The sequence below is a fragment of the Lactuca serriola genome, chromosome 3 (assembly GCF_051521515.1).
Source record: "Lactuca serriola cultivar US96UC23 chromosome 3, Lser_US96UC23_V15, whole genome shotgun sequence".
Taxonomy (NCBI): Eukaryota; Viridiplantae; Streptophyta; class Magnoliopsida; order Asterales; family Asteraceae; genus Lactuca; species Lactuca serriola.
In genome coordinates this window covers 166,076,387-166,098,703 of record NC_136410.1, presented here as the reverse complement: position 1 = coordinate 166,098,703, position 22,317 = coordinate 166,076,387, and the positions used below count along the sequence as shown (strand labels likewise).

The 22,317-nt window shown below is 39.9% G+C and overlaps 2 long non-coding RNA genes across 4 annotated transcripts; both read right to left on the bottom strand.

The window, feature by feature from the left end:
* Positions 1–1,682: 1,682 nt before the first annotated feature.
* On the bottom strand, positions 1,683–3,903 carry LOC145094733 (uncharacterized). Of its 2 annotated transcripts, none has more exons than XR_013703522.1 (3): positions 3,567–3,903; positions 2,799–2,889; positions 1,683–1,862 (listed from the first exon to the last, which is right to left on the bottom strand). It is a non-coding gene; the product is annotated as an uncharacterized LOC145094733 (long non-coding RNA). The 2 variants fall into 2 exon arrangements; XR_013703521.1 differs by having other exon boundaries at positions 2,799–2,879.
* A 7,512-nt stretch (positions 3,904–11,415) lies between these two features.
* Positions 11,416–13,578, bottom strand: LOC145094732 (uncharacterized). Of its 2 annotated transcripts, none has more exons than XR_013703520.1 (3): positions 13,242–13,578; positions 12,484–12,574; positions 11,416–11,548 (listed from the first exon to the last, which is right to left on the bottom strand). It is a non-coding gene; the product is annotated as an uncharacterized LOC145094732 (long non-coding RNA). The 2 variants fall into 2 exon arrangements; XR_013703519.1 differs by having other exon boundaries at positions 12,484–12,564.
* Between the last annotated feature and the right edge of the window lie 8,739 nt (positions 13,579–22,317).

Below are 22,317 nucleotides of genomic sequence, written 5' to 3'. Positions count from 1 at the left end.
GATTCAGTGAATCTCAAAAGATCTAGGATTTTCATTTTGATTAAAATTGGTAAATTGCCTTTACTTACCTTTATAAAATTTACAATTAGTTTACGACATCCCTCTTCTAGATTGTCAATTGCATAGTTGCGTCCTAGCCTGAATATTTATTATGGGTTAAATATTTAGGATTATTTTATCATCTAACTAAAACTACTTTAAATTTTTTGTAGATGTCTACTCCTAGTGATGAATTTGCTCCATCATCATCTACCCACAATTTGGGTTTCTCCTTACTCTCAATCGTATCCAAGGTGACATTTGATGGCACCAACTATAACGATTGGATGCGCAATATTAAGATGGCTCTTCGATTTGAGGGCAAAGAATATGTCCTTGAAAAGGAACTAGTTGTAATCGATGAAGCAACTGCTACTCCAGAACAACTAGCCTCTTATAAGAAACACTACGATGACGCAAAAAAAGTTGCTTGCATCATGGTCGCCACCATGGTCCCTGAGATGCAGAGGTTCTATGAGGATTATTGGCCCTATGAGATGAACAATGAACTTGTGGAAAAGTATCACAAGAGAGATCATCAAGAGAAATATGAAGTGGTCAAAGCCCTCATGGCTTGCAAGATGAAAGAGGGAGAGTTTGTATGCAACCACGTGCAAAGAATGCAAAGGTACATGGAATGCCTTGTTAGGCTCAATGTTAAGTTCGATGAGGAGTTGGCCATTTACATGGTCTTGAACTCTTTGCCAAGTTGTTATGATCAGTTCATTTTGACCTATCATTTGAACAACACAGAAACCGCATTGGCCCAACTCCATAACTTGCTACAAAATGTTGAGTCAGGAATAAAGGGAAAGAATCTGGCCCCTTCACCTAGTGCTCCTGTTCTCATCCTTGGTCAAGGCAAAGGGAAGAAGAGGAAAGATCCTCCCAAGACTAATTGGAAGGGCAAGGCCCATGTTGGGTCATCTAGCAATGGACCATAGGCAAGGCCAGTTAAGATGTTCCAACTGTTAGTGACCCTAAAGAGGCCACTTGCTACTATTGAAAGTACAAGAGCCATTGGAAGAGGAGCTACCCCAAGTACTTACAAGACATCAAGGATGGAAAGGTGAAGCCAACGTCAACAGGTATATACAATATTCAATCTAATAACTCACTAATTACTCGTTCTTGGGTCCTTGATATAGGATGTGATGTTCACATTTTTATGATTTGCAGGGACTAAGAGAAAGTGAGGAAGTAGAGCATGGAAGGATGGATCTGATCATGGGAAATAGGTGATCTTCTCCTGTGACCAAGGTTGAGACTTATCATCTTTTTCTTAGTAGTTATTGTTGCTATTCGTTAGAAATGTCTCGAAACATTATTTCATGTCATGCAATGTTCATACAAGGTTTTTGTTACTCTTTTAATGATATGAATGGTTTAATTTTAGTTTATAAAAATGGTGTTTTTAAATTTGAAGCTTTAACTTGTGATGGAGTGTATAAAACTGTGACTTGTGTTGATAGCTTAGGTAATAGTGTATTTCACATTGATTCGTCTAATGGTTTAGATAAGGCATGCTTGTGGCATTGTCATCTTGGGTGTCACACCCCCGGCCGAGGCGGCGGAACATGCCGGGCTGTGCGACTAAGTTCATGGATCATAGATAAATTGAATATACAGCACAAGTACAACAATAAACAAAACAACATTTCATTACATATTTATGTTTTCATACAAAGTTCTTACAGATAGTAATAAGATAATAATACGAGTTTGCCTTAACAGTTAGGCATAACAGTTCAAAAGTAGAAAATTAAAGTACTTGCTAGCCATGTTTTCCATCATCTGAGTGTGCCCGTAATTTCACTGATTTCCTGAGAATACATGTATTTTAAAAGTCAACACGAGGTTGGTGAGAGTCACAGGTTTTCTGCTAGCCGCAGTAATAATACTTTCAAAAATCCAAAAGTATATTTTTCTTGTATAACAATAGTTGAAACAATGCTTGTCATGAGTCTTTAAAAGCCAATAAGTAATTTTATAAATAAATCTATGCTTTTAAAGAAAACGTGTTTGATATAACTTCATGAAAGTTTAAATATATCCATTGTATAAGTAACCACTATACTTAAAAATAGTTCTGAAAGCAACCAAACCTATGGTTGTAGTGAAAAAAGTGAGAGAGATTCGTGTTAATGTTTTTAGTGAGTTCTATAATCGAGCTATAGAAGAAAAGTACCCCTCCCTACGACGCTTCATTGGACGTCGTAGTAACGATCGTAGACACATATCACCTGCTTCGATTGATCAGTCGATGGTTGTAGCTAGCAACCGCAGGTGGGGTTGTCGACCCCATATAGATCTATATATATGTACCTCGCTCCGAAGATTAACGATTATAGTAATGTGGGGCAGGCTAAGTGATTAAACTCAGCTAATGAATAGTAGCGTCTCACTCAAAAACCATTAACGAAAAGTTTGTGAATAACTCTCAGCCCTAACTTAATTTTAGATAAGTACCGGGCATAATGAATTTCGTAGTATAGTATTTGTAAAGTCGAGTATGGTTGACGTATTTATAAAAGTATAAATTACTCGCTCTTATAGAGATATGTATTTTAACATAACGATCTTTTATAAGTGTGAAAAGTCTTATGCATGATAGTATTCAGATATGGAAGTCTTTATAACTTTAAACTTGTAGCATGCATTCCATATAAAACTTATATATTTGCATAATAAATACTATTTAACACATGTATTCTCCCCCAAGAATAAATAAAATATTAAAAAGGGGCCGTAACTCTCACCTTATTGAGTGGTTAACAAGTTGTTCTGAAGACCGGAATGTATTGCCGAGAGATCGTGATTTCCGTGATTAATCCGATTTCCTAGAAATAGCTGTTATAAATTAACATTGGGTTGACATTGTGTAGTTGAACTAAGTGTAATGATTTATAAATTTTCTAATTATCTCAAAATTTATTTAAATAATCCATTTAAATAATTCTTTTTTTTTTTTTTTTTTAAATTAAAAATTTAATTTATTATTTTCCCGAAAGGCTTTAAATAAACCAAGAAAATTTTAAATTGGGCTAACTTCAAAAGGAAATTTATTTATACTAAATTTTATTTAATAAATAATATTTATAAAATTGTTTATTTAGTTTTGTATTAAAATTGGATTAATTTTGAAAGTATTTTTCCAGTTTAGGGTAAGTTTTAAACATTCTTATCAAACTTTTATTGTTTAAATCTTACATTTGAAATAACTTTCACTAGGAAGGGACTAAATACGGGCAATTTAAAAGTATGTGGACTATATATATTTAATTTGCAATGATGTTTGAACAATATACAAGTTTATAACAGGAGGCATATGCCTCCTGTTCTTCTTTCCCGACGTGATACACAAACGAAAGAAAGAAAACTAAAATAATAAATAAATAAAAATCTTGCAGCGGTTTATTATTATTATTATTATTATTATTATTATTATTATTATTATTATTATTATTATTATAGTTCTTGATACATGGAAGCTTAAAACGAAATCAAGGGGGGTGGAGATGGCTTACTAGTGACGAAATGGAGGCCAGAAGTGGTGGCGATCGGTGGTTATCACTGCAACAGGAGGCTGACGGGGGTGGTGGTTCTGATACTGCTACCTCCGTTCTTCCTCATTTCTGTTGGATTTCGATGCAGGAGTATAGAAAAGCTTCCTGTGATCGAAACAAATAGCAAACTAAGCTTAGGGATGAAGTTTTTGGGTGGTGGTAGTGGGTGTTTGAAAGTGGCAAAAGGGGGGTGGGTGTTCTTCCAGCTTTTATGGAGGAAGAGAGTGATGGAGAGAAGAGGGAAGAAGTTGATGATTTGTGTCGAATGAAGGCACTCATGCATTCCTTTTATAGTAAAAATCCATACACACAAATCAAATGAACCATACCTCAACCCTTACCTTGTACCTTTGATGATATGTGCAAGAAAGAAAAGATATGGCACGTGGGGGTGAGGTGAAGATAAAAGAGATCAGATTTTTTTTTTGTCTGTTGGGGTATGGTTGGGCCCCACATGGGGCTAAACCTCCCTTACAAAAATCCGGTTTCTCGGTATTCGTGCATTGATTTTATTTTTCGAAAGCTCCGTTAGATAGAGTATAATTCAAGGATTCTAGAACATCAAACGGATTAATTTTTGGAGTTACGGATCTCCGGGAAAGTGCGTTTGAAGTTTTGCGTCTTAATGGTTGGCGGTGTCCGTTTTCGCGACTTTCATAAATATTTTCATAAAAATTATTTCGAGTGTTGAATTAAATAATATACTATATCCTGGTTCCAAAAATGCTCTCAGAAATCCCGTCGGCAAAGCGTAAGTGCCTCAACGGAACGTTTTTGTTTACGCGATTAAAGAATAACAGTATTTTACTGTCCGTTTTTCTTAAAACGGTTGTATCTTTTGCATACGAACTCCGTTTTGGACGTTATTTATATTTTCGGAAACAGGGGAACATGTACTATAATATTTGAATGTTTTTTTTTTATTTCTCAAAACTGCTTAATGTAAAATTTCAGTTTTTCAGACGCATTGATTAACGTTGTCATTTAAGCGGTTTACACACTCGGAAGCAATGTATCATATGACATCATATAATAATTGGAATAAAGTTATTTGTTTTACTTTAGGTGCATTAACAATCAGTAATTCGGATAAACAAGAGATTCACGGATAGATTGACGGTTATAATAGTAGCCCTAAATTTCGGGTTGTCACATTACCTCCCCGTTAAAGGAATTTCGTCCCGAAATTATTTCATTCTTGGCTACTTTACACTAGGAGTTAGTTCTTTCACTAGTGGAGGGGGCATCGTTGAATGAGTGTGGGTACTTTTGCTTCATTTGGTCCTCGCGTTCCCAAGTAAACTCTGGCCCTCTACGAGAGTTCCATCGGACTTTTACTATAGGAATGCGGTTTTGTTTGAGTCTTTTAATCTCCCGATCCATAATCTCCACCGGTTCCTCCATGAAGTGAAGCTTTGTGTTGACCCGAATTTCATCGAGTGGTACAACCAAGTTTTCATCGGCTAGGCACTTTTTGAGATTACACACGTGGAAGGTATCGTGAACCTTGTTGAGCTCTTGAGGTAGCTTGAGCTTATAAGCTATCGGACCAACTCTTGCTAGGATCTCAAAGGGTCCAATGTAGCATGGGTTTAGCTTTCCTCTTTTTCCGAATCTAATGACACCCTTCCATGGGGCAACTTTTAGTAGGACTCGGTCTCCTACTTTGAATTCCAATGGTTTGCGTCTGTTGTCAGCATAACTCTTTTGCCGACTAAGTGCTGCTTTTAGCCGTTCTTTTATCTGAACAATCTTTTCTGTTGTCTCCTGAATGATTTCAGGTCCAGTGAATAGTGTATCTCCAATATGTTTTCCTGCTAGTTGGGTATCTCCAACCTCTGCCCAACATAATGGTGAACGACATTCATACAACGCCTCGAATGGAGCGACCTTTATACTAGTGTGATAGCTGTTGTTGTAAGAGAACTCAACTAATGGCAAGTGAGTATCCCATGCGTTACCAAAGTCTATCACACAAGCGCGGAGCATATCTTCCAGAGTTTGTATTGTCCTTTCGCTCTGGCCATCCGTTTGAGGATGATATGCTGTACTCATGTTGAGTTTTGTGCCTAGGGACCTTTGTAGTGATTGCCAAAATCTGGAAGTGAATCTACTATCTCGGTCTGAGATGATAGATATTGGCACACCGTGTAGTCTGACTATCTCCTTGAGATAAGTTCTAGTGAGTTTTTCCATCTTATCAGTTTCCTTGATGGCTAAGAAGTGAGCGGACTTGGTCAAACGGTCAACCACTACCCATATGGTATCGTAACCGCTTGATGTCTTGGGAAACTTTGTTATAAAGTCCATTGTTATGTGCTCCCACTTCCATTCTGGAATTGATGGTTGTTGTAGCAGGCCAGACGGTTTCTGGTACTCTGCCTTGACCTTGGAGCAGGTCAAACACTTACCGACATAGGTGTCAATTTCTGCCTTCATATTGGGCCACCAATAATGCTTCTTGAGATCGAGATACATCTTGTCTGATCCGGGATGTATCGAGTATCTTGACTTGTGAGCTTCATTTAAAACCAAATCTCTGACTTCTCCAAATCTTGGAGTCCAAATTCGGTTCATGAAGTATCGCGTTCCATCTTCTCTGAGGTCGAACTGTTTGTCCATGCCTCGTAGGTTTTCTTCCAACATGTTTTCCGATTTAAGTGCTTCTAGCTGAGCATCACGAATTTGAATAGTGAGGTTCGAGTGGATGGTTAGGGTTAGAGCCTTTACACGAAGGGGTTTGGCTCGTTCCTTCCTGCTTAAAGCATCTGCCACAACATTTGCTTTACCGGGATGATAACGAATTTCGCATTCATAATCGTTTAGTAATTCGACCCATCTTCGTTGTCTCATATTGAGCTCTTTTTGATCAAAAATGTGTTGAAGGCTCTTGTGGTCTGTGAATACAATGCACTTTGTCCCGTATAGATAGTGTCTCCAAATCTTCAAGGCAAATACTACGGCTCCCAACTCTAAGTCATGGGTAGTGTAGTTAGTCTCGTTTGGCTTCAGTTGTCGGGATGCATATGCAATAACCTTATTCCTCTGCATCAGTACACACCCTAACCCTTGACGTGAGGCATCACAGTATACTACAAAGTCTTCTGTTCCTTCAGGAAGAGACAAAATCGGTGCACTGCATAACAATTGCTTCAATTTTCGGAAGGCAGACTCTTGACTGTCTCCCCAGTCGAACTTTTTGTCTTTCTGGGTTAGTGCGGTGAGAGGCTTGGCTATTTTGGAGAAGTTCTCGATAAATCTCCGATAATAGCCTGCAAGCCCTAAGAACTGGCGTACTTCGGTTGGTGTTGTTGGTGCTTTCCAATTCTTGACAGCTTCAATCTTTGCGGGATCGACATGAATCCCTTTACTGCTGACCACATGACCGAGGAAATGAACTTCGTTAATCCAGAACTCACACTTAGAAAACTTTGCATAAAGTTTTTCTTTTCTTAGCAGTTCTAGAATTAAACGCAAGTGCTGGCCATGTTCTTCCTTGGTTCGTGAGTATATTAATATGTCATCGATGAAGACAATCACGAATTTGTCCAAGTAGGGTTTACACACCCGATTCATAAGGTCCATGAATACGGCAGGTGCGTTGGTCAGTCCAAATGGCATCACTAGAAACTCATAGTGACCGTATCTAGTTCGGAATGCCGTCTTTGGAATATCTGCTTCTTGAACTCTAAGTTGATGATAGCCGGATCGTAGGTCGATCTTTGAGTAGTAACAGGATCCTTGTAGTTGGTCGAACAGGTCATCGATCCTCGGGAGTGGATACCGGTTTTTGATAGTGAGCTTGTTCAACTCTCGATAGTCGATGCACATCCTAAACGAACCATCCTTCTTTTTGACAAACAATACCGGGGCTCCCCATGGAGAGAAGCTTGGCCGGATAAAGCCTTTGTCGAGAAGTTCTTGAAGTTGACTGGATAATTCTTGCATTTCCGATGGAGCCAGGCGATAAGGAGACCGTGCCACTGGTGCTGCACCCGGGATAAGGTCGATTCGAAATTCAACCTGTTTGATAGGAGGTACTCCAGGTAGGTCTTCTGGAAATACGTCTGGGTAGTCACACACTTGTGGTATGTCTTTGATTTCCTTACCCTTGCCTTGCGTATCCACCACGTGGGCCAAGAAAGCGTAGCATCTCTTCTGCAAATACTTCCTTGCCTTCATGCAAGTAATGACTCGTAGGTTTTTCCCTGCCTTGTCTCCATAAATCACAAGGACTTCATCGTTTGGTAAGGGTAATCGTACAACTTTTTCGTAACATAGAATCTCCGCTCGATGGGCTGATAACTAATCCATTCCGATGATTACATCGAAACTTCCAATGGTTATGGGCATTAAGTCGACAGGGAACACGTGATTATTTAGGGTGAGAAGGCAGTTGGTGAGTATTTCTAAGGTGCTTTCTATTTGACCATTGGCTACTTCTACCATGTAAGCATTATTGAGTTTGCATGATTTATGATTAATCATTTTTCTAAATTTGTGGGAAATAAAACTCTTATCAGCACCAGTGTCAAATAATACAGAGGCATAAATATTTTCGATAGGAAACGTACCAGTAACCACAGTTGGTTCCTGGCGTGCGTCTCCCGCACCTATCACAAACGCCCTTCCTTGACCACCCTGTCTCTTCAGCTTAGGACAATCTTTCCTAAAATGTCCCGGTTGGTTGCACTCGAAGCAGGTTCGACTTTCTCTTGCGGTAGTAGTTGAGGCTGTGTTGCTTGGGTTCTTTTTGCAAAATTTGACGGTATGACCGCTTAATTTGCAGTTGCTACAGATCATGCAGTCTCCAACATGATGATAATTGCACTTAGGGCAGCGAGGTAGAGTTCCAGCGTAGGGCTTTACTGGAGTGGGAGTGGTTGTGATTGCAGCATACATCGTTACAGGCTCTGGGTTTCGCTTACGGTGTTTGAAATTCCCTTTTGGCTTCCCCTGGAACCTTCTCTTAGAATTCCCAGTTTGGTTCTTTTCTTTTGCGGGGGCCATGGTGCCTGGTCGGATACATTGTTCAGTCAACTCATAAGCCAGTTGCTTGGCACTGTCAAAAGTTGAGGGTCTGGATGCAGTAACCATACCTTGGACTGGCGATGCTAATCCCCAAATGTATCTCTCCGTCTTCTTGTCTTCTGAAGGCACCATTCCGGGACAAAGAGTTGCAAGGTCTTCGAATCGGGAGGTATAAGCAGCTACCTCTGATCCTTGCATGGTTAGGTTCCAGAGTTCTTGTTCTAATGCCTGAATCTCCTGCCGTGGGCAATACACTTTAGTCATCATTAGTTTCAGTTGTTCCCATCCCATGGCATAGGCCTCCGCAATTCCCACGGTCTTGGCATGGTTGTTCCACCAAGTTAAGGCAGCATCCATTAGTGTACAGGTAGCGTACTTAACCCTGCAGTCATCTGGGCAAGAGCTGATGTGGAAGACAGCTTCAATCTTTTCTATCCATCGGGATAGGCCAACAGCTCCTTCAGTTCCGTAGAAGGATCGAGGTTTACAACCCATGAATTCTTTGTATGAGCAGTGTTTGGGATTTCTTTGGGCATCTACAGGAGTACCACTTCCGCTATTTCCAGTATTCCCGTTTCGAGCAGCCTCATAAGTCGCCAAGGCCGTAGCAATCCCTTGTGCAAGCATGTTTTGCATCATAGTGGGATCCATCTGGAAATTTTGGTGGTTATTTGTAGCACTTGGGGCTTCTTCAGGGTCTGGAGTTTCTTCTGTTGTTGGAGTTATCTCTAGGGCACTTCTCCTGTTAGTTCGGGGAGTCGGTGGTGGACGAACTCGCGGTTCTTTTCGTCGAGGCATTATCCTAATATGTTAGATAAGTAAGTTAAGTTGTTTTTAAACCACATAGTTATAATAGGTGTGTATTAGTTCAGTTTGTTTTTCTTCCGAAATCATACAGATTTTAAATCAGAAAATGAAAGCTTTACCTGATATAGAGTTTTGCAAGCAACACATAATAAATACAAACATTTAACAAAACACTGAAACATTGTCATAAAAACTGCTTGTTTTGGTTACAATGTTTTAACCATATAAGGTTAGAAATAGAAAAGCTTTTCAAAAGAGCTATTACAAACCAGGCAGTGATAAACACTTGCAACACAAAAGCTATTCCTCAAAAGTCCTAACCTTATCCTACGACACAAGCTGTCCTAGATATCTACCTCCCAAATCGAGTCATCACATAGAGGACAAAGTCCTCGAACTGGTCCAAGATGTAGCATCGTTCCTGCGTAGAGATAACCAGCTGATTTCGCTGTGCAGCCAAATCGCTCTCCATAATCTGAATCCGGTAGTTCTGTGCTCTAACCTGAGCACTCAAGGCATTCACTGCCTCGTGATCAGCACCCGAGAGATGATATAATATCTGGATCGCATCAGAATTCTCCTTCTCCTCTTCCTCGAGTGTCTCAACTCGATGGTCGAGGGAAGTAGAGCCTAGACCTCTCACAAACTGCTCCAAGGATCTAATCCTATCCTCGGTCTGATCAGTCTGAGTCATCAAGCGAGGTATCGGATCATCCTCAGGATTAAACCTGAGTGGTGCCCGTGAAGATTCACCAACCTCAAACCGTGGTGATAGATCAGTAGCATCCCTCCTGCTAAGGAGGTCTGTGAGCCAAGATGGCTCACTGGGTCGAGTCCGTTTCCCTAATAGACCACTAATGGGTCGGGAAACCTGAGCAGCTGGGTCCAAGTGGTAAATAGGAGATATAGTAGTTCCTGGGGTCCTCATCATACAAGGGCCCTTGCCGCGCAGAAGGTACGGCTGGTAGTAGGGTCTCGGTGGTGAGACTGGTGGGGTAAGGGGAGTAGGTTCCTCTTCGGAGAGGTCTCCCTCATCCTCTGCAGGACCATCATCATCAGTCTCTTGGGCATCCTGCAATATGCCCTCATCCTCGAGCTCCTCCTCATCGGGATCCTCCTCAGGATCCTCTTCGGGATCCTGCTCCTCAAGAGCGTCCTGGGGAAAGTACGGATCCCCAACTAAGTGTAGTGGATGTGGATGCAAAGGAACTCCAAATGGCTCATCAGGATCCTCAAGTCGAAACTAGTCATCAGGGTTATCCGGTAGTCCAGCCATCTACATAAAAGGGTTTCAAGTGGGTTAGTAAATTTGTATAAGTTTTTTGTAAGTGTTTTAAGGTTGATAAAAGGATTCTAAGGTACTAAGCTTCAACAACGAATCTGGTGGACATTCTTCAACTTCTAAAACCCTCAACCGTTGTAGCTTGTCAAACTCCTTGCTCAAGGTTGGTTGTGCACCGGCCCGACCATAAATAACATAGGCGCGCGTTCCAGGTTTATTTGTGGTATGGCTTATGTACGATACTAACCTTTAATTGAGGCGTTTGACCTAAAGGGTTGAGTTGGTAGTTTTAGTTGAAGGGATGTTTAGAATTTTTATTAATTGTTCTCATCGTGGGTCAGAGTATATATATCAACTCTTATATATTAAGGTTGGTGGGGTTTGTAGTATTATTAATCATTGTTTTGTACTTCCCAACTACCATACCGTAAGTAGTCGAGAAGTAGTTTTATTATTGATAATACTTTTATAAGAAGCTAGTTGCTATAGTTGTATTCCTCTTTCGAGGATACGAGTTCTCTATAGCCAATTTAGCTTTGATACCAATCTGTCACACCCCCGGCCGAGGCGGCGGAACAAGCCGGGCTGTGCGACTAAGTTCATGGATCATAGATAAATTAAATACACAGCACAAGTACAACAATAAACAAAACAACATTTCATTACATATTTATGTTTTCATACAAAGTTCTTACAAATAGTAATAAGATAATAATACGAGTTTGCCTTGACAGTTAGGCATAACAGTTCAAAAGTAGAAAATTAAAGTACTTGCTAGCCATGTTTTCCATCATCTGAGTGTGCCCGTAATTTCACTGATTTCCTGAGAATACATGTATTTTAAAAGTCAACACGAGGTTGGTGAGAGTCATAGGTTTTCTGCTAGCCGCAGTAATAATACTTTCAAAAATCCAAAAGTATATTTTTCTTGTATAACAATAGTTGAAACAATGCTTGTCATGAGTCTTTAAAAGCCAATAAGTAATTTTATAAATAAATCTATGCTTTTAAAGAAAACGTGTTTGATATAACTTCATGAAAGTTTAAATATATCCATTGTATAAGTAACCACCATACTTAAAAACAGTTCTGAAAGCAACCAAACCTATGGTTGTAGTGAAAAAAGTGAGAGAGATTCGTGTTAATGTTTTTAGTGAGTTCTATAATCGAGCTATAGACGAAAAGTACCCCTCCCTACGACGCTTCATTGGACGTCGTAGTAACGATCGTAGACACATATCACCTGCTTCGATTGATCAGTCGATGGTTGTAGCTAGCAACCGCAGGTGGGGTTGTCGACCCCATATAGATCTATATATATGTACCTCGCTCCGAAGATTAACGATTATAGTAGTGTGGGGCAGGCTAAGTGATTAAACTCAGCTAATGAATAGTAGCGTCTCACTCAAAAACCATTAACGAAAAGTTTGTGAATAACTCTCAGCCCTAACTTAATTTTAGATAAGTACCGGGCATAATGAATTTCGCAGTATAGATTTGTAAAGTCGAGTATGGTTGACGTATTTATAAAAGTATAAATTACTCGCTCTTATAGAGATATGTATTTTAACATAACGATCTTTTATAAGTGTGAAAAGTCTTATGCATGATAGTATTCAGATATGGAAGTCTTTATAACTTTAAACTTGTAGCATGCATTCCATATAAAACTTATATATTTGCATAATAAATACTATTTAACACATGTATTCTCCCCCAAGAATAAATAAAATATTAAAAAGGGGCCGTAACTCTCACCTTATTGAGTGGTTAACAAGTTGTTCTGAAGACCGGAATGTATTGCCGAGAGATCGTGATTTCCGTGATTAATCCGATTTCCTAGAAATAGCTGTTATAAATTAACATTGGGTTGACATTGTGTAGTTGAACTAAGTGTAATGATTTATAAATTTTCTAATTATCTCAAAATTTATTTAAATAATCCATTTAAATAATTCTTTTTTTTTTTTTTTTTTTTTTTAAATTAAAAATTTAATTTATTATTTTCCCGAAATGCTTTAAATAAACCAAGTAAATTTTAAATTGGGCTAACTTCAAAAGGAAATTTATTTATACTAAATTTTATTTAATAAATAATATTTATAAAATTGTTTATTTAGTTTTGTATTAAAATTGGATTAATTTTGAAAGTATTTTTCCAGTTTAGGGTAAGTTTTAAACATTCTTATCAAACTTTTATTGTTTAAATCTTACATTTGAAATAACTTTCACTAGGAAGGGACTAAATACGGGCAATTTAAAAGTATGTGGACTATATATATTTAATTTGCAATGATGTTTGAACAATATACAAGTTTATAACAGGAGGCATATGCCTCCTGTTCTTCTTTCCCGACGTGATACACAAACGAAAGAAAGAAAACTAAAATAATAAATAAATAAAAATCTTGCAGCGGTTTATTATTATTATTATTATTATTATTATTATTATTATTATTATAGTTCTTGATACATGGAAGCTTAAAAAGAAATCAAGGGGGGTGGAGATGGCTTACTAGTGACGAAATGGAGGCCAGAAGTGGTGGCGATCGGTGGTTATCACTGCAACAGGAGGCTGACGGGGGTGGTGGTTCTGATACTGCTACCTCCGTTCTTCCTCATTTCTGTTGGATTTCGATGCAGGAGTATAGAAAAGCTTCCTGTGATCGAAACAAATAGCAAACTAAGCTTAGGGATGAAGTTTTTGGGTGGTGGTAGTGGGTGTTTGAAAGTGGCAAAAGGGGGGTGGGTGTTCTTCCAGCTTTTATGGAGGAAGAGAGTGATGGAGAGAAGAGGGAAGAAGTTGATGATTTGTGTCGAATGAAGGCACTCATGCATTCCTTTTATAGTAAAAATCCATACACACAAATCAAATGAACCATACCTCAACCCTTACCTTGTACCTTTGATGATATGTGCAAGAAAGAAAAGATATGGCACGTGGGGGTGAGGTGAAGATAAAAGAGATCAGATTTTTTTTTTGTCTGTTGGGGTATGGTTGGGCCCCACATGGGGCTAAACCTCCCTTACAAAAATCCGGTTTCTCGGTATTCGTGCATTGATTTTATTTTTCGAAAGCTCCGTTAGATAGAGTATAATTCAAGGATTCTAGAACATCAAACGGATTAATTTTTGGAGTTACGGATCTCCGGGAAAGTGCGTTTGAAGTTTTGCGTCTTAATGGTTGGCGGTGTCCGTTTTCGCGACTTTCATAAATATTTTCATAAAAATTATTTCGAGTGTTGAATTAAATAATATACTATATCCTGGTTCCAAAAATGCTCTCAGAAATCCCGTCGGCAAAGCGTAAGTGCCTCAACGGAACGTTTTTGTTTACGCGATTAAAGAATAACAGTATTTTACTGTCCGTTTTTCTTAAAACGGTTGTATCTTTTGCATACGAACTCCGTTTTGGACGTTATTTATATTTTCGGAAACAGGGGAACATGTACTATAATATTTGAATGTTTTTTTTTTATTTCTCAAAACTGCTTAATGCAAAATTTCAGTTTTTCAGACGCATTGATTAACGTTGTCATTTAAGCGGTTTACACACTCGGAAGCAATGTATCATATGACATCATATAATAATTGGAATAAAGTTATTTGTTTTACTTTAGGTGCATTAACAATCAGTAATTCGGATAAACAAGAGATTCACGGATAGATTGACGGTTATAATAGTAGCCCTAAATTTCTGGTTGTCACATTGGGCACATTAACGAGAAACACATTGCCCAACTCTAAAAGTATGCTGTGTTGGAATCATTTGACCAAATGCCAGATGATGAATGTAAATCTTGTCTTTTGGTAAAGATGAAAAAATCACCTATCACTGGATCTTGTGAAAGAGGTGAATGGTTATTTGAGCTCATACACACAAATATGTGTGAAGCCTTCAGATCCACCACAAAAGATGCTAATCGATTTTATGTAATATTTGCAAATGTTTATAGTAGATATGGTTACATCTACTTGATCAAGCATAAATCAGAAACCTTTGAAAAGTTCAAAGAGTGTAAACATGAAGTCGAGAATCAATTGGGCAGGAAGATAAAAATGCTTCGATCTGATAGAGGAGGAGAGTATCTGAGTATCGAGTTCCATGACTACCTCAAGGAATGTGGAATAGTTTCACAATTGACCCCTCCTAGAACACCATAACTTGATGGTGTGGCTGAGAGATGTAATAGGACCTTATTGGATATGGTTTGTTCCATGATGATTCGAGCCACTCTTCCCATTTCCTTCTGGTGGTATGCCTTAGAGAGACAGTCACCCACATCCTCACTCTTATCCTCTACTAAAAAGGTTGCCAAAACACATCACAATATGTGGACATGGAAAGTTCCCTCGTTAGCACATATCAAAGTCTAAGGTTGTGAAGCTTTCGTTAGAAGAAAGACTCATGACAAGTTAGAAGCCAGAAGTAAGAAGTGTATTTTCATTGGCTACCCACAAAAGTCTTTTGGATATTTGTTCTACAAACCTAGTGAGAAAGTGGTATTTGTAGCAAGAAGAGGAGTCTTTCGTGAGAGAGAGCTCATATGCAAAGAGGACAGTGGGAGCACAATCGAACTTGAAGAGATTCAAGAGTCAACCTATGAAGGAACCTTAGAAGATACTAGAACTCAAACAGGGGAAGAAATTCTAGTTGATCAAGTTAACAGTTCATTACCTATTTGATGTTCTAGTAGAGTTAGTATGCCACCAACGTTCTATGGTTTTCATATAACGTCAGATGGTGATGAATTTATCAGTGACCAAACACTGGTAAATTTGGATGAGACAGCTGACTACAGGGAAGCAATGACAGGCTCTGAGGCAGCCAAATGGAAAGAGTCAATGGACAGCAAGATCAAGTCCATGTATGGAAACCTAGTTTGTAATTTGGTTGATCAAGAACCTAGTTGAAATACAGTTGGCTGCAAATGGATCTTCAAGATGAAGACCGGTATGGATGGAAATGTGCACATATTCAAGGAACAACTGGTTGTGAAGGGATTTACTCAATCCTATGGTATAATATGATGAGACTTTCTCACCAGTGGTCAAGATAAAATGTATTAGGATAATGATTGCCATAGTTGCCTTCAATGAGTATGAAATCTAGCAGATGGATGTGAAAACTACTTTCCTTAGTGGGAAGTTGGTTGAGGATGTTTACATGAGTCATCCAGAGGGTTTTGTTGATGCAAAGTTTCCCAATAGAGTGTGTAAGCTTGAAAAATCCATCTATGGATTAAAAAAAAGCATCTCACAGCTGAAATGTTTGCTTCCATGAAAAAGTCAAATAGTTTGGTTTTTTCTTGGAGTGAGGACGAGTCTTGTGTATATGTCAAAGCTAGTGGGAGTATAGTAACCTTTCTAGTATTGTATGTTAATGAAATACTACTTATAGGAAACAACATTCCAACGTTGCAAGAAGTGAAATCTTGGCTTGGAAAGTGTTTCGCTATGAAGGATCTAGGAGAGGCATCCAATATTCTTGGGATAAGATTTTTGAGAGATAGACAAGAAAAGACTGATTGAACTTAGTCAAAGTACATACTTGGACAAGGTACTAAAACAGTTTAGAATGGAAAATTCCAAGAAATGAGAGCTACCTATTAAGAGCAAAGCCAAATTGAGTAAGACTCAAATCCCCAATACATATAAAGAGGTAGGTAACATGATTCAAGTACCATATGCTTCAGCAGTAGGATCGATCATGTATGCTATGACATGTACTCGCCATGATGAGTCCTTTTCTTTGAGCTTGGTCAGTTGTTATCAGGGAAATTCTGGCAGAGCTCATTGGACAACAGTTAATAACATTCTCAAGTATCTGCGAAGGACAAAGGATATGATTTTAGTCTTTGGAGGCAGTGATACATTGAGAGTGACTGGTATAGTGACACCAACTTTCAGCTAGATAGGGGCAATTTTCGTTCTCATTCAGGCTGAGTATTTATATTAAATGGAGGAGTAGTTACTTGGAAAAGTTCAAAGCAAGATACGATGGCCGATTCTACGTGCGGATAAGAGTACACAGCGGCAAGTGAAGCATCGAAGGAATGTCACACCCCGACCGATGCCGGGGTTGCGACGTTATACAATTGGATCATAGTCAACCACATATATCGAATAGTTAGTATATTTGAATCAATATTTTACAAACCTTTAAGTTTTGGAATTGAAATTACATCTTCATAATTTAAACACACAATGGTAAACAAGTCAAGTTTATTCCCGAAGGAAAGGAACTATAATTTCCTTAGAACCGATGTCCTACCTCCGGCTCCTTAGTTACATGAGAATAGACATTTTTAAAATACGTCAAAAAAAATTGTTGGTGAGTTCCACAAGTTTGACTCCATGAGTTTTATAACATGAAATCTTTATAAAACATGGAATGTTTAACGAATAAGTTGTCCAAAACATGGTCAACAACATTACCGACATGCTTCGTGTGAGATCTGATACTTAAAATCTGATATGAGTATCCATGTTGATATACTTATGATAAAACTAAATATTAACATATTTTTGTGAAGCAAAATATTTAGTGTTTTTATAAATATACACTAACAATCGGTTTAACAAACTATAATCAATATTTGTACTACATAGAACCTCATCCTAGTTTGTATTAATATCTTTGTATCCAGGATTTTGTTATAACTCCTAATTGTTTGTGTTCGAAAACTTATGGTTGTAACGCTTAATAATGTAAAGGTACCAAAGTTTTAATAGGACAACAATCGTATGTGTCCCTATACGAATTTAAACAACACGTCGGCTGTAAGTGCCTTTACACGAGTTTAAACAACATGCCGGCTGTAAGTGACCATATACATGTTTAGACAGTACTCCGACTGTAAGTGACCATAAGAAATGTTTAGACAGTACTCTAGCTATAAGTGACCATAACAACTATTTAGATAGTACTCCGACTGTAACTGACCAACAAAGTTTATATAGAAACCCAACTGTGAGTGACCAAAACCAACATATTTCAAATTATCTTATGTCGTAAGGTTTTCAACATGATCATATTTGAAACACTGTGTAACACCCCGTTTCTGGTACGTATTAATGCATTAATGTCTTTTATAAAGAGCTACTCTACGAGTAGTAGCCCTCACTCGTCGAGTAGATTCCAGGATTGGACGCGGGTTTAAGTGACCTACTCGGTGAGTCCGCGTCTTGACTCAACGAGTAGGCCAGTCTGGATGAAATCCTAATCCTTAGGGTTTGTCCCCTATTTAAATGTCCTTATTTCCCCCATCCCAGCCTCCATCACCTCTAGAGCATTCCCCCTCAAAACCCTAGCCCTCTATTGGTGAGTTTGAGTGTTTCCTTCTTGATTTTGATTGTTTTGGTGTATTCTTGAAAGTGTAGAAGAGAAGGAAAGCGAGAAGGTGCAAAGGAGAAGAAGGAGATCCAGAAGCTAGTTTCCATTTGCTACTTCATCTGGTAATAAAGCCTCTACCTTGTTCATTTACCTAGTAGATCTTCACATATGCTTGTTTTGCCACTTTTGGGACATTTCAAGGTCCAAACTCGAGTTTCGAGCTCCCTTAGGGTAGGGAACTATAGATCTGGACATCATTGAGCTCTGGGAGCTCAAAGTAGCTAACTTTATGCAAAGCAAGGCCTTTTTCCAAACCCTAGGTTCCCATTTCTAGCTTATTTTGGTGCTTTAGTTTCATACCTCTATGAATGTACGTAAAGTTGGCAACTTTACATGTTAGATCGGCCCTAGAAGCTTAGATCTTTGAATTAGATGCACTGGAATCGATTAGAATCAACTGTATATAGTGAAGACATGCATAGGACTCGATGAGTCGTTCATTGGACTCGGCGAGTCGGAGCGCAAACTCCCGATTTCTCCGATTTGAGAGTTGTGAGTTGAATCAGTGAGTGGAAGAGGACTCAGTGAGTTAGGACAAGGATCTGGAAGTAGAGGGACTCGACGAGTCTACGCCCTGACTCGGCGAGTCGAGTCGCGAGTTGGAGAATTGTGAGTTAGGGAACTCGGCGAGTCCATGGTAGGACTCGGCGAGTAGAGTCAACCTGGAAGTTAACTCTGACCAGGACATTGACTTTGACCAGGGGTAAATTGGTTATGTACTCCATGAGGAATCATCAGTTGATTCAGAATGTTATGTTCAGTTTATTTCGGACTTCGGTCTGATATCGGGCAGGGCCCAGATTATGCCGGACTTCGGTCCGATGTCCGGCGGGGCTCGATGCAGTGGGCAAGGCCCAATATGTGTTATTTGTGTTATTGTATGGTATGTGATAGTTTTGGGGAGCTCACTAAGCTTTGTGCTTATAGTTTTCAGTTTTGATTATAGGTACTTCTAGTAGAAAAGGGAAGGACTCGGGTTGATCGCATGACACACACCATAGTCACAGCCTGGGAGTTCACTCTGTTGATTTGATATGAGATTTTGATTTGAGACAGATACTATGATGTTTTATGATACATGATTATGATTTTCTTATGATTTTGGATGGTTGATGGTTTTATTAATGTTTTAAAAACGAAATTTTTGGGTTGTATTTTTGGGATGTTTCAAGTTGGTATCAGAGCCTTGGTTTGAAGGATTCAGGCACGCTTTCGGGTGTGTCTGAACTCAAACTAATGAAATGGTATAAGGTTTTCAAAAAGGAAATCATTTTCGAAATTTTTTTTGAAAAAGAAACTTAAAAAGAGAAAAGAGTTTGAAAAAGAGAAAAGGGTGTGGTGCATGCAAGCATCCGAGCTCAAGTAAGTACTCCCAATCTACCCATACAAGTTTATGTATGATTATCAGTATTAGTAGAACAACATGCTAGATTGGGGCTAAGGATCTAGGAGGATGCCTTATGTGCCTGCTATACGTGTTTCAGCTTTATGAGAACTGCATGCTAGTACAGATTAGTAAGGAGGATAGCCTGAGTAGTATATGCTTGATTATGTGCGCTCGATTTCTGAATGCTGCTTGCTTTGTGCTTTTAGGAGTTCTAGTTGTCTTTCACTAGCTAGTAAACAAATATGTTAAGTTACATATTGCAAGGACTAAATAATTCTAGAAGGTTAGGTCTAGCCCTATTTAGCAGCTCTTGTTTGAGTCCAACCATTGTAGGGTAGGATCTCTCATTCGAAGAATTATCTAGTCAGAGTGATATATAATAGTATTTGCGAGCTAGTTAGGGGAAGAAAGCAGGGACTTCTTACGCAGCTGATAGCGGAGAGTGGGTTGGTGATTACCCTAGGGCAAGCCTAGGAAGAGCATAGCAGAGATCAGTAGCAGTAGAAGGGACTTGGGGGAGTCAAGGCAGTTCTTGAGGAAAGTACGGATAGATGTGGAAGGTAGTGTGGGCCCGTACTACTGAAAGCAGAGGACCCGTACTCGAATCGAGAAAGGCTGAGACAAGACCATGAAACTTGTGTGTAGATGTGATCCCTCTAGTTATATCAGTGTTTTTGACGATTGTCATTGTGTGTTTCAGAATGGTGGTTTTACGCCCTAGACTAGCAGTCGGAAGTTCAGGTGCCGGAGAGGGATCAGGTTTAGGATCGGGAGCCGAGCATTTAGATGAGCAGAGCAGAGAGTTCATCTCTTCAGAGGTCATGCGTAACATACTTGAGAAAACTCCTGTGATCTTTGGATCGGTCAAGGAGGGTATCCTAGAGCTTCTAGATGAGAAGCTGGGCGCGTTTCGTACTAAGTTAGCGGACATGATGGGACCGTTCACATTGACGTTCAGGGAGTTCAGAGCTTTTGGAGCCCCTGACTACCATGGGGCTCAGGACCCCATTGCGAGTAACATGTGGTTGGAGGATGTCGCCAATGTGTTCCGCACCAACAGATGTCCCGAGGGGGAAAAGGTCAGATTAGCATCCTATCTTCTGAAGGACATGGCTCGAGATTGGTGGGAGGAGGTCGGGAGAGCTATTGGAGATGACACTGTGTTGAATGCTATGACCTGGAGTGATTTCACGACAAGGTTCAGAGCCGAGTTCGCACCTGTTATTGAGGTGCTACAACTTTCTAGGGAGTTTCAGGACCTCCAGTAGACGACAGAGACTGTGGCGGAGATTACCGCCAAGTTCAGGGAGAGGGTCCTCCTTGTTCCGCACTATGTGGCGGACGAGGAAATGAAGAAGGCCTGATATCATGAGATGTTGCGGAGTGATATCTGCCAGTTTGTGATTCGCTCCAGCTGCAAGATGCTGAAGGACATGATTGCAAGGGCTCGTGATAGGGAGATTGATCTAGAGATAGAGAGGAAGAGGAAGCCAGAGGTGACGTCTGGTGCAACAGGTTCGGGCAAAAAGGCCAAGGTGTCCGATCACAGGTCTAGGGGACAACAGAGCGACAGTCGATGTGGCAAGTGTGGCAGGATGCATGATGGGGTGTGCAAGGCGGGGAGTTCCGGCTGCTTCAAGTGCGGTCGAACTGGGCATATGAGTAGGGATTGTACAGCTACTACCACTACCACTACCACCACAACATCTGATATGATTTTCTTCCATTGCAATCAGAGGGGACACAAGAAGTCCCAGTGTACGAGTTTTGCACTTGCAAGACAGGTGGTGGAACCCGCTCCTACCACACTGAGGATTACAGACGGCCGACAGGGCCGTGCTGAGGCGCCGGTGGAGAAGAGTAGAGCTTTCCAGTTGACAGCAGAGGAGGCGCGAGCGACTCCTGATGTGGTTGCTGGTACGACTTTTCCCCATTTTCTCTCTATTACTCTTGATTATTACTCATGTTTATGTGTTGTTTATAAGGTCGTTCCTAGTGAACGACATTTCAGCCATGGTATTGTGTGATTCGGGGGCTAGCCGATCGTTTGTGTCGCTTGCACTTAGCAAGTGATTTAGCAGAACTCCGAGGGTGCTGGATTGTCCACTCGACGTTGAGATAGCAGATGATAGGACCGTCAGGGCCGTGAGAGTTCATAGAGGATGTACACTGCGGTTATTTGATGAGCAGTTCCTAGTAGACTTGGTTCCTATTCCCCTGCGAGGGAATAAGGTTATAGTGGGTATGGATTGGATGAGTTCCAATGGAGCAGCGATTGATTGTGAGCTACAGTTGGTGAGGGTTCGCGCTCCTAGTGGGGGAGAGTTAGTGATTTAGGGTGAGAGCCCACGAAGCGGACCGGTTCTTTGTTCAGCAGCAAGGACAAGACGCTATTTTCAACAAGGTTGTGCGGGAATCATTCCTTGGTCCTCCGAAGGTACTTAAGGATGTTCTTGACCGCAATCCAATGCGCTCTACCAGGATTCCCTTGATATCTACTGACCATGCTCAAAGCAAAGGCCACATCGGGTCGAGTACAAGTCATAGCGTACATGATCGAGCCAACTGTGGAAGCGTAAGGTACTTGACTCATCTCAGCTATCTCGGATTCGGTACTCGGACTTTGAGTCTTACTCAACTTGGTATTACTCTGTATTGGTAGTTCTCTCTTCTTCGAGTTTTCCATACTAAAACGTTTTAGTACCTTATCTAAGTAAGTATTCTGACTAAGTCCTATTAGTCTCTTACTTATTTCTCTCACTATCCTTATTCCCAAAATATAGGAAGCCTCTCCAAGGTCCTTCATAGC